General features: G+C 34.4%; 1 pseudogene; it reads left to right on the top strand.

The window, feature by feature from the left end:
* The first annotated feature begins 1,790 nt into the window (after positions 1 to 1,790).
* Positions 1,791 to 3,237, top strand: LOC149010561 (BI1-like protein pseudogene; annotated as a pseudogene).
* The last annotated feature ends 7,598 nt before the right edge of the window (positions 3,238 to 10,835 follow it).

Here is a 10,835-nt window from a genome sequence, read left to right as displayed (position 1 = left end):
GAGAGTGTAAGAGGGTAGAGGGATATGTTTTCCCCATTATTTATTATTCAAAAATTTGAAATGACAAATTCAGTATATGGGTTTTGCATGAACTAATCATTTTTGGTATTATTTTACCTTTAATTGAACATGATAGATATTTATGGAAACAATAATTTCAAAATGATTGACTTCTAGTGCAGCATGAGACAAGACCCATCAATTGGAACCATGAAGTGGTGTGCTGGTCATTCAGAATGGTTGACTGTTGAACCATTCAGCTTGAATTGAACTGAGTATCACAAGCTTCCTTAGACAAAACTCATCTTACCAACTCAAGTATTCCCTTGTGGGTTATCTGAGATGATCTTTTATTCACTCCTCATCTATGTTTTCTAACTTTTGATTACCTAATAAACATCAATTTGCAGGAAAAGTACTGCTTGAAACATTAGTTTTAACTTTAAACCTCAGGTGGGGTTTCTGCCTTGACCGGGTACACCTTCTGGGCTTCATGGAATGAAAAACCATGTGTCAGCCATCTTCAACTGTTCTTGTCTTTGAGCTTCATCATCCCTTTCCTTATGGGCTTAATCCATGTCAAGTAGAGCATTCAAGTCCTTGGATTATCTTTACATGGAACATGGGGCATAGTGGTGAGATAGAGGTCCACTTCAAAAGAATAATTTATACTTATGGATGCAGTTCGAAAATTTTATGAAAAAACGACCACCATTTTAGACTCCAAGGATATGAGGACGAGGAAGAAAGTGATAAAGCAGCTTTACTTGTAGAGAACTTGGTGCCATGGAGAAAGGAGTAAGTTCACTTACTTCTTCATCAGATATCCTGAATTTCACAATCTCATATGCAAAATGAGTAGGGAGTACTAAAGATTCTAGGAGTCGGATGTTTCATTTGCCATCTTATACTGTTTGGGAGACCCGTTTGATGCTGGAATTCCTCTACAGTTCTTGAGGTAGGCTTTTGTAGGTATTGAAGGGATCTACTATGGTCCTACCAAAAGTTCGGCTTTGCTTGGGTGCAGTGGCTACACCTGCTGCCAACGGTTGGATTGGCAGCCGTACACCCATCCAACATCTGAGCCGTTGAATTAAACGTCTCGGATTAAGGTGAGTGTTCCGCTTTTGCTCCAGCCGTTGGCTATAAGTGCAGCCGCTGCATTGGAGCAAAAGCTCCAAGAGTTGGTATTAATATCATTACCTAACTTTTCTCATTGGTTATTTCTCAAAGTACAAAAGAGGACCCACTTTAACAAAGACCTACCCCTATATTGGTTGTTTGAAAAAAAAAAAAAAAAAAAAAAAAAAAGAAAGAGGCAAAACCATTCTCCAAGATTTTTTTTTTTTTTTTTGGAGGGAGGGGATAAGTAAATCTTGTCTAAGAACATAATCTATTTAGAAAATCGGACATTAACGAGTGTTCTCTTGACGTTTCTCACCACAATAATGGTAGAACACATCTATAACTATTGAAAAAAGAATCAGAACTAAAATTTTTTCAATATGTTTCATGTGGGCCTTATCCCTAATGTGTGATTCAAAAGCTTTAGAGGAGCTAAAGACTCGACATCCATGTGTGTCGGAACTTGACAGGGCAATTAAGTAATTTTATGTCCGTACTATGAATAAATAAAACATTATTTTTATTTTTTTAGCTAAAAGTGTATAAATGGATCAGTCAGAGGGTTTAAAACTTGAAATCCTTAACAAATGCTAAACCGTACAATGGAGTGAAGTGCAGAGAGATGCGGAATGGAAGATAGACCAAACTAGAGGAGGAAGGAAAAGATGGTATGCCCAGAAGGGTTGAATGAGCTTCGATGGGATTTTATAAAGAAAGTGTATGGAATCCTCGCTGCCCAGATGTGCTTCACCATTATCGTCTCTTTGTTGTTGACCTTCTTGTACTCTCCCATCATCAATCAACTCCTCAGGGGAAGAATCTCCGGACTCTTCTTCTTCTTCTTCTTTGCGTGCCTCCCCACAATTTGTAATCTTTCTTCTCTCCTTCTCTCACTCTCTGTGTTTTAGTTTTCATTTTATCTTGCATGTCTAGTTTTAACTATTTTATTCCAAAGAATGCCAATGTGGAGGTAATCGCCTGACTGGCCACTTTTCAGTCTCGATTAGACAGATTTACCTTTGAAAATAACAAGTATGTTTATTTTTTTTAATCTGAATACCAGTTGCTCAAACCATAATGCCAACAAACAAGATTAGATTAAAGAAAAACTCACGCGTAATTAACCCTAAACACCTGGATTTGTGTAATACACCTTTTGTGCCCTAGATAATACAAGTCCAATACCAAGATACATGAAATGGAACTTATCTTAATCCTTAATGTTCAAATATTTGGTCAGTGATCATAATTTTTTTTTTTTTTCTTTTTAATTATTGAACTTGACATCAAAATTTTCATCTCCATTCTCGCTACAATGAGTTAATCTTCCAGTCATTATGGTGATTCCTATGATACAAGTCGATATCTAGTTCAAATTCATATGAAAAATAGGTGATGGATTCTCTTCGAAAAGGGTTCAGTTTCCACTCCATGGTTTAATGAGCATGCTACACCAATTGTCATTAAGAACCAAGAATTCATAAAATTTTATTCCTGAACTAAACCTACATATGTTGCTTGACTTGGTTGAGCCTGAATCTCACTCAGCATCAGTTTTTTGTCCTTTATACATTTTTCATCAGAAACATCCATTAAACTTCGTCTTCCTTGGGCTATTTGCTGCTTCTCTCAGTGTAGCAGTTGAAGTAGAATCTGCTAGTACACAAGGTTGGTCATTGCATATTATCCTTTTCCTTCTGTTTGATGGTGTATACTATCCATGTTACTGATCAGTGATGAAAAATATTCGCAGGAAAGCTGGTTACTGAAGCATCAATTTTAACCTCAGCTGTGGTTTCTACCTTGACTTGTTTCACTTTCTGGGCTTCAGTGAAGAGAAATCAAGATTTCAATTTTTTTGAACCAGTCTTATTTTGGGGCCTTTTTATCCTTTTTCTTTTCTTCTTGCAGTCACTCATCTTGCCTTCACTTGGGCCAACATTAGCAGTGTTTGGCTTTGGTGCCATGGTTTTCTCAGGTTATGTTGTTTATTACACAGATAACTTGATTAGGAGATGCAGTTATGATCAGTACATATGGGCTTCTGCATTACTCTACTGGGATATTGTCTATTTGTTCCTTTCCATCTTGAGGGTGCTCAGGTGTACATGAATTCTGATGGGTGCCATGAACCAATCAGGTGTTGCACTGAAGCTCGCATCTTTTTAATGGTTTTGTTTATGCTGGGTTGTGATGGAAACAAGTTCCCAGATTTGGTGTAGATATGGCATTAGTTCTAGTTTAAAATTTTGGTTCTCAAAAGAGATTGTTTTGAACATGAAGATCTTTTCCTTCCTTTTACCTGAATGGAAGTTCTCCATTATTTATTCTTCTCGGAATTCATTATTATTCTAAGTCATGTACCTTACCATTCTCTTTTAAAGTCACAATGAAGTTTGGGATTTTCAACTTGGGTTTTTTTTATGAAGGCTTTGTTGTCGTTTTTAGGTGTTTTCAAGAGCTCCATTATATTAAAGATGAATATTTTTTCAGCTTTGGGTATGGACATAGCACATGTTGGTGTATAAACTATGCTAACTCTTGATCATTTAGTTTCCATTGTCAGATGGGTTGTTTATATATATCATGGGTTGTTTATATATATCATTTTGTCATGCTTTCTTGAGTTATGGATGTGCAGAGAATTGCTACCTACCAAATTCCAATGAGGAGAAGGTACAAAAAATAAAAAGTTTGGTGGACAATATGGCAAATTGGTTTCATGACTTTGTCTTACAATCTGGATCTTGTCCAATGACGTTTAATTATTAGGGTTAATTTCTCATCATCCATGGATCTGATTACCATACCACTTGGTGAATTGGTGGGATATTAGTTTTAGTGTACTTTTCTATTTTGAGTGCGTGTGTGTGTGGTCATGGAAGAAGATCAAGACTCCCTTGTGATTCCCCCTCACCCCTCCCCCTATCGAAAGCACTTGGTTCTATTTGGTTATACGCATGGAAGGAAATATTGACGAAATGTTGCCAAAACATTGCCATATTTCTGTGAATAACAAATCGAAATAGGGAGCGGAATGACATTTACAATATATTGCGATTTTTGGCAATTTCTAGCGATATTTTCGGTGATTTCTTGAGATAAATTTGGCGATAATCTTGGAAATTCTCTGAAAATTTGGAAATACAAAAAAATTCTGTGGCGAAATCTTTAAGGTCAATGGCAATCTTTTCAATTATATCCCGATGATTCAGGCCTCAAAATGCAACGTGCCAAATGTGGTTAGGGAGGGGAATCTACATGGAATAGTTTCTGAAAATAATTCAAATTAGGAAGGCATTTTGTAGTGGAATCTTCAAGATCAACGAGCAATCTTATCAATTATATCCCACTGATTTTGGGGCTCAAAATGCAACGTGTCAAATATGATTAGGGATCAGAATATGTATGGAAGAATTTTTGAAATCATTCAAATTGCAAGGAATTCGGTAGCAGAATCACCAAATGTGGCTAGGGAGGAGAATTTGCATGGAAGAATTTATTAAAAATAATTTAAAATTGTCAAGTCCTAGTGTGTTTATTGGCATCAAATTAAGCTAGACACTTAATTTGGGCCCAAATGACCTAAAACACCCTCGAAATGGGGGGAAGGGGGTTGAAATTTGGCGCAAACCTAGCAAAATTTTGCCCGAAATTTGCCGGTTCGCTAGTTTCACCAAGGGCAAACCGACGAATTTACCGGAAGTCCGCACTTGGTTACATGCTCTTTTTTGTATAAATTTTCATTCCTATTTTTACTTTATTAAAAAAAAATCATTACTGAAAACCTTTTTTGATGAAAAATGATATTTTAGTTGATAATTATTATCCATAATATATTATGGAATGAAAAATATGTTTCGTAAGTGAGTAGATATAAATAATTTATAGTATAGGAAGGTGTGGCTGAATGGTCGTGTAAATTGCTTGGCTAAACGGTCCTAAAAATCCTACCATAAAATTTGGTAGAATTAAATCTTACTCGTCCATCATAAACGGTTCAGATTTAATTCAATAGATTTAATGGTATAATTTATTTGCACAGTAGCTCACCCATATTTATGTTTTATAATATTCTCTAAAATATGATGCAAACTAGTTAAGGAATTTAAAAGAAAATAGATGAGGAGGGATATGATACTCTAATATTTTAGTGTAAATGATGTTTTTACCCTTGTCTTATACTTATTAAAATTATTCTAAAAATGAAATGGATGAATTTTTTTTTTAATTTTTAATTTTTAAATAAAATTAGTTCCATAATATTCCAAACACACAAGAAAGCTATCAAAAAGAATGAGAATAAGAATTGATTTTTAACTAGGCTACAAACGGGTCAGTTTGTTTAAGTAATGGATTTTTTTTTTGTTTGGTACTTGATAGTCAAGCTTTCATTCATTAGAGGTAGAAGTTGAAGTGTTAGATGTACAAGAAGTTTGAAACTAGATAGTAGAAAAAAAAACCAGTCAATCATCCCTTCAATGATAATACCTTCTTACCTAGAGTATCTACCAGTATATTGGCAGCTCTAAGAATGTAAGAGCGTGTTTGGTAACGTTCTTAAAAAACGTTTTAGCATTCTTCTGTTCTTTCGGAACGGAAGAACAGGTTAGAGGCGTTGGTTAAAACGGTTCGTTCTTCTGTTCTTTAAGAACGGACAAGTCAAAAAAGTGGTCTGAATAACACATTTTACAGAACATCAAAAATATATTTTTACCAACGAGCATAAATGAAAGTGAGAAAATTGGCCCCGATTGAAACCTTAAAACAAGTTTATCAAACACCAACTTATTTTAATAGTGTTCTGTAAACATTTTCAGAATGGATTTATCAAACACCCATTTCCAAGTAAAGATAATCTTTTAGCACAAAAACACCAAAAAATAGTTTTGCATAAGAACTAGGCTCTGAGAACAGAAACATTACCAATCCCATACTAAGAGAATTACGTTGTTGAAGTGGGCTAGCTATTGAAGCATTTCCTCAAAAAGGTCTTCCATTGGATGGGGTTTTCGTAGTTGGGTCAAATTAGACGGGTAAATGGATAGCCAAAATCCGCCTTTGAATCTGCATTCGTATTCTTTAAAGGTGCCTGTATCCTGAATTTTTCTTACCGAAAAATATCCGTATCCGTCTGTCCGCTAAGCAACCGGATTCGGATAATTCCTTATCAAATCGGGTAATATCCGGATAGAGTAAAGTAGTGAACATTTTTTTCTTTGAAAAGAAATGATAATCAATAATTGGTAACTGGATAATCGGAAATCGGAAATTATTCAGTTAGAGTAAAAATATTATAAAAATCTTTAAAAAAATGGATGATAATCGGATTGGAAAACCGGTATCAGTAACCGAAAATTGTAAATAAAAAATAAAAAATGACAATTACCAATCAATAATCGAATAGTTTATCAGATCTGATTAGATTATTATCAAGCCCACATTCTCCTGTTGTTCACCTGGGCCTAAGTGTTGGGCCTTAATGAGTTATTAAATTCTTCATGGGCCTTTTCTGTTTTTTCCATGATCTTAGTGGGCGTCCATTTACTAATTTGTGCATTTCCATTTATTTGTTGATAGACCTATGTGATCTATTTTCCACAACGTTGCTTTTGAATAAATTTATTTTCGACAAATTAAACAAAACAGTGGAAAAGAAAAGAAAAAGTGAAAGCCATGAGCCATGAGCCACATCAGTTATTCTAAGTGTTGGACATAATGATTTTCTCATTCTTCATTACGAAGTTGGGATAAAAGCCGCACCATCACTTTTAAGTCAACCATTTTGTATTGTATTTGCAATTGGTAAGGCTATGTTTGAAAGCTACGAAAAGAATAAAGAATTCTTTTTGAAAATTATTTGAGAGAGAAAATGTTCCAATTTATGGCTTGTAGTTTTTTTTTCTTTTCTTTCTTTGCTTCCAAATGTAGTCTAAGCATGACAAGCACTAGAACTATTTCAAATCCATCTCAACACTCAGTATTTAAGCACTCTTTTCCACTTTCTTTCATCTATTTTTTAAATAAGAAGTTAATCTAGTTGTTGCTGCTAAATCCTGCTCAATCGCATAAACAAGTAAATCTGCAAAAAAATATATTCAATCAGGTTAGTCAAATATCGCCTCCGACAATCGAGTTAATCAAATACACAATTCTTAAATGAAAGAAGCAAGTTGTAGAAGGTAGATCACTAGTTAGTATGATTCTTGTTATGGATAGCCCAAAGCAAACCACCAATTAAGAAAGGTTCGAGCAGAACCGACCAAGCGATCCAACGGCCCGAGGAGATATTGCTCGCCAGCTGGGACAGGAGACTTCTCGGTTGAACGAAAGGTGACGTTGGAGAAGTTCGCTGACAAGTCCAGACACTCCATAGCTTTTCAGAGGGGCCAATAGCTTTTAAGGAATCCTTGATATCTCCTCGTTTATGATGCCTCATAGCATTAATTTCAGTAATTAATGTCTCAAAGCCCGTGCAGTGACAAGGGACAACTTGAGAGCCCAACATTCGCCTTAAGACTGCTGTAAAGACTGCGACACCTCTTTTTGTCTCCTCAACCATGAACCAGGGTCATAATCAAGCTGGTACTTGAGTTGACCCTCCGAATATAAAAGTGTTCGCTGCAGCCCTGGGCCTGCAATCGTTAGAAGGTGACGTCTCCAAACTTCAGAAGTCATCTCCACCGTTAAACCATGTGATGAAGAGTCAGTCGACGATGGTGGGTAACAAGGTTATAGGTTCGTTATAAATAAAGGCAAGGTCCTCAGGTATAACTAGGCAGCTCTCCAGCCATTACTCTCTTCCGTAACTCCTTGAGAAACATTCCATCCTTTACTCCCAGCATTCATTCAACTAGTGTTGATTCTCCGCTTCTTCATTAATACTGACTTAATCATTGGAGGTGGCTTCCCGTCCTCAAAGGCGGCCCACTCTCACCTTTGTTTTGTAATCAGGAAACTAAGGAGAACCAGGATCGTTGAAGGACCGAGATCGATCTAGAAAACTGACCTTCCCCACAACAATTCTAAAAGTGTACAAGAGAACTAGTGAGGGTGTGATATTTATAATTTGGGATTACCTTGGCTATGTAGCGATTGAGTTCGACCTGAACTCTATAAGTAAGTCTCGTTCGTTGAGATAGAGTATTTAACTGGCATTATGATTGTTGAATCCGACCTAGACTATGAGAACAATTCGATCTTCCTGCCTTGATTAGGATTCTCATCCCTAATTTTAAGTGAGATGGTTGCTATTCAAAAGGCAAACGTTACTGAAGGAAAGCACCTTCGGTCGTTCATGGTCCGAACAGGACTTGATCGAACCGTATTGAACCTGGTCGGTCTTTATCAACTCAATTCAACGGAATTTGTCTATCTCACTAGTCATTCATTGTCACTATTTTTCCAGTACCTGTTGTTCAAAAGAGCTTTTCATTCTTGAAAAATAGATAGGATTTCTTGTTTTGAATTACAATTCAATTCATGTTATAAAGCAAATCCCATTAAATAGATTGGTTCCATGGGTTCTTTCACACCTATGTTATAACCAAGAAATTCCACTCCAAGCCTAAATCTTCCTGCAAGATGGGCTCGATCCCAAAATATATGGATTAAAATATTATCTTCTCTTCAAAGTTTAATAAAAACTAGGTCGACCATTCATTGTTAAATGGAATCTAATGGGGGGTTTTTTGATTGTCAATCTAGCATGAAACATGACCTTATGTTCTTAACTAATACTTTCTTAAAAGAAAATTTTATTGATATTTAAAATGACAACTCTTTCAAGCCTCTCTCTCTTGTTGGAAGATTTTAATACTAAAAGAATCCAAATAAATAACATGAAAGCAACAAAATAACCAGCGAATTACCACAAGTGGTCTACATCAGCCATGAACAAAATAATTAATACACAACAAGAACTTTCTTAAAGGTTTTAAAATTAAATAAACACCAAATCATCGAATATTTAATCAATGAGAAAAAAAAAAAGTTGTTAGAGGTTCAAAAATTATTGTTCAATCTTAAAATATCAATGAGTGTGATGGATGGTCTATATATTATATAGGTTTTTTAGAGATGAGAGTTAATTGTATCATTAAAATTCTCATTTTGAATTTTGTGATGTTAGAAAATCTTCTTAGTTAGGTCATATTCACATCCATTTTACCCTATCAAGATGGGCCTTTCATTTTCATTCTTTAGTTTTGAATTAAATTGAAATCAAATTAAATTTGAAAGAAAAAGAAGAAAAAAAAGCATAGAATCCAACTTTTGCTCATTTTTGTAAAGCATGTTCCATGCAAGTATCTATCGATTTTGAAATCTCGCTTTACTAATGTAACACTGCGACTTTTCTATGCTGGGTACTAAATTGATAGGTCTTAATAACTTTAGGCCTTCATAAAAGATCACAACTATCCAAATTATACCAAAAGTGAAATGGCATCAACCAACCTAGCAATGTCTTTAGGAAATAGATTTGTAAAGAACTTTTGGATAAAGCATTTAAGAATCTTGGTACTTTGATTGTGTTTTTATAATTTTCATTTCATTCTTTTTGTTCATCTAATCCTAGAATTTCTTTGACAAGTTCCTTTATGAAGAAAAATTCATTAGAGAAGTCAAATTTTACATTATCCAAAGTAGAAATCATACGGCTTTCTGAACTCCTTAGAATCCCCGAGAGAAAGAGGGGGGGAAGTAGAGGGGAAATTTCCCACCACGGTGAAGGAGATGTATGTGGTTCTAGAATCAATCCATTTGTAAAGAAAGAGCATTATAACATAAAGAGTGTCATTGAAATAAGAAAACCACCTCCCAAAAAACTTATGCCACTCTTTTGCTCTAGCAAATGAAGAAAAAGTTTCACTTTATTCTTTTGTTCCAACTCCACATGATGGGTCACAAAGATATATCCATAACTTTACTACCAAATCAAATCAAATGGTGTGACAATTATCTTCATTTAATTGATGGGCACATTTTGATAATGGAAACTAGTTTTTTTTAAATCGTTCGAGCTTGTAAGTTTGGAACTATGCATTATCAAGCCTAGTCAAAATGAGTCGTCTTTCTAAAAGAATCAGATGAGATATAGAAATTACATATGAACAAGAGAAGGGAATTGCGTAGTTGAGGCCTTGAGGGTTTCTTGTTTCGAAATATAAATTTACTATTTTACTCAACTTAGTTACTAAAGAAATAGGTATTATTATTCGTCAAGACAAGTAAATTCACTAAATTCATCATGATTAATTTAAATACAGATGGTAATCTTTTTTTTTATACGAATGATTTTTGACCAATTACATCATTTCTACTTTTACCTACTTTTTTTACATGACAATGGAATAAATTTTGACTCTACTTGGATAATATTTAATTTTATCATAGTAAAAAAATATATGTACTACTAGTTTGCAATTTAATATTTTTTTTATTTTCACACTCCTTGCTTTTTTAATACCTTTGTCTAGTTACATTCTAATGTCAACCACTATAAAGACATTTAATTATTTATTTTTATTATGATGGTATTGATTTTAAATATTATTTAAAATTTTTGAATGCCTCTGATTTAGTGTTTTCTAAGCTGAGTGTAATTTTCATCTGTTTTTTATGTACTAATTGCACCAAAAAAATTCATATCAACTTCCTACTTATGAGTTGACTAAATTGAAAAAAGAAATTAGAAATAATCTTATAAA

This window comes from Hakea prostrata, chromosome 7 (genome assembly GCF_041222555.1).
Source record: "Hakea prostrata isolate BN-2017 chromosome 7, UWA_Hpros_2, whole genome shotgun sequence".
Lineage (NCBI taxonomy): Eukaryota > Viridiplantae > Streptophyta > Magnoliopsida > Proteales > Proteaceae > Hakea > Hakea prostrata.
This window is presented reverse-complemented; position numbering and strand designations above follow the sequence as displayed.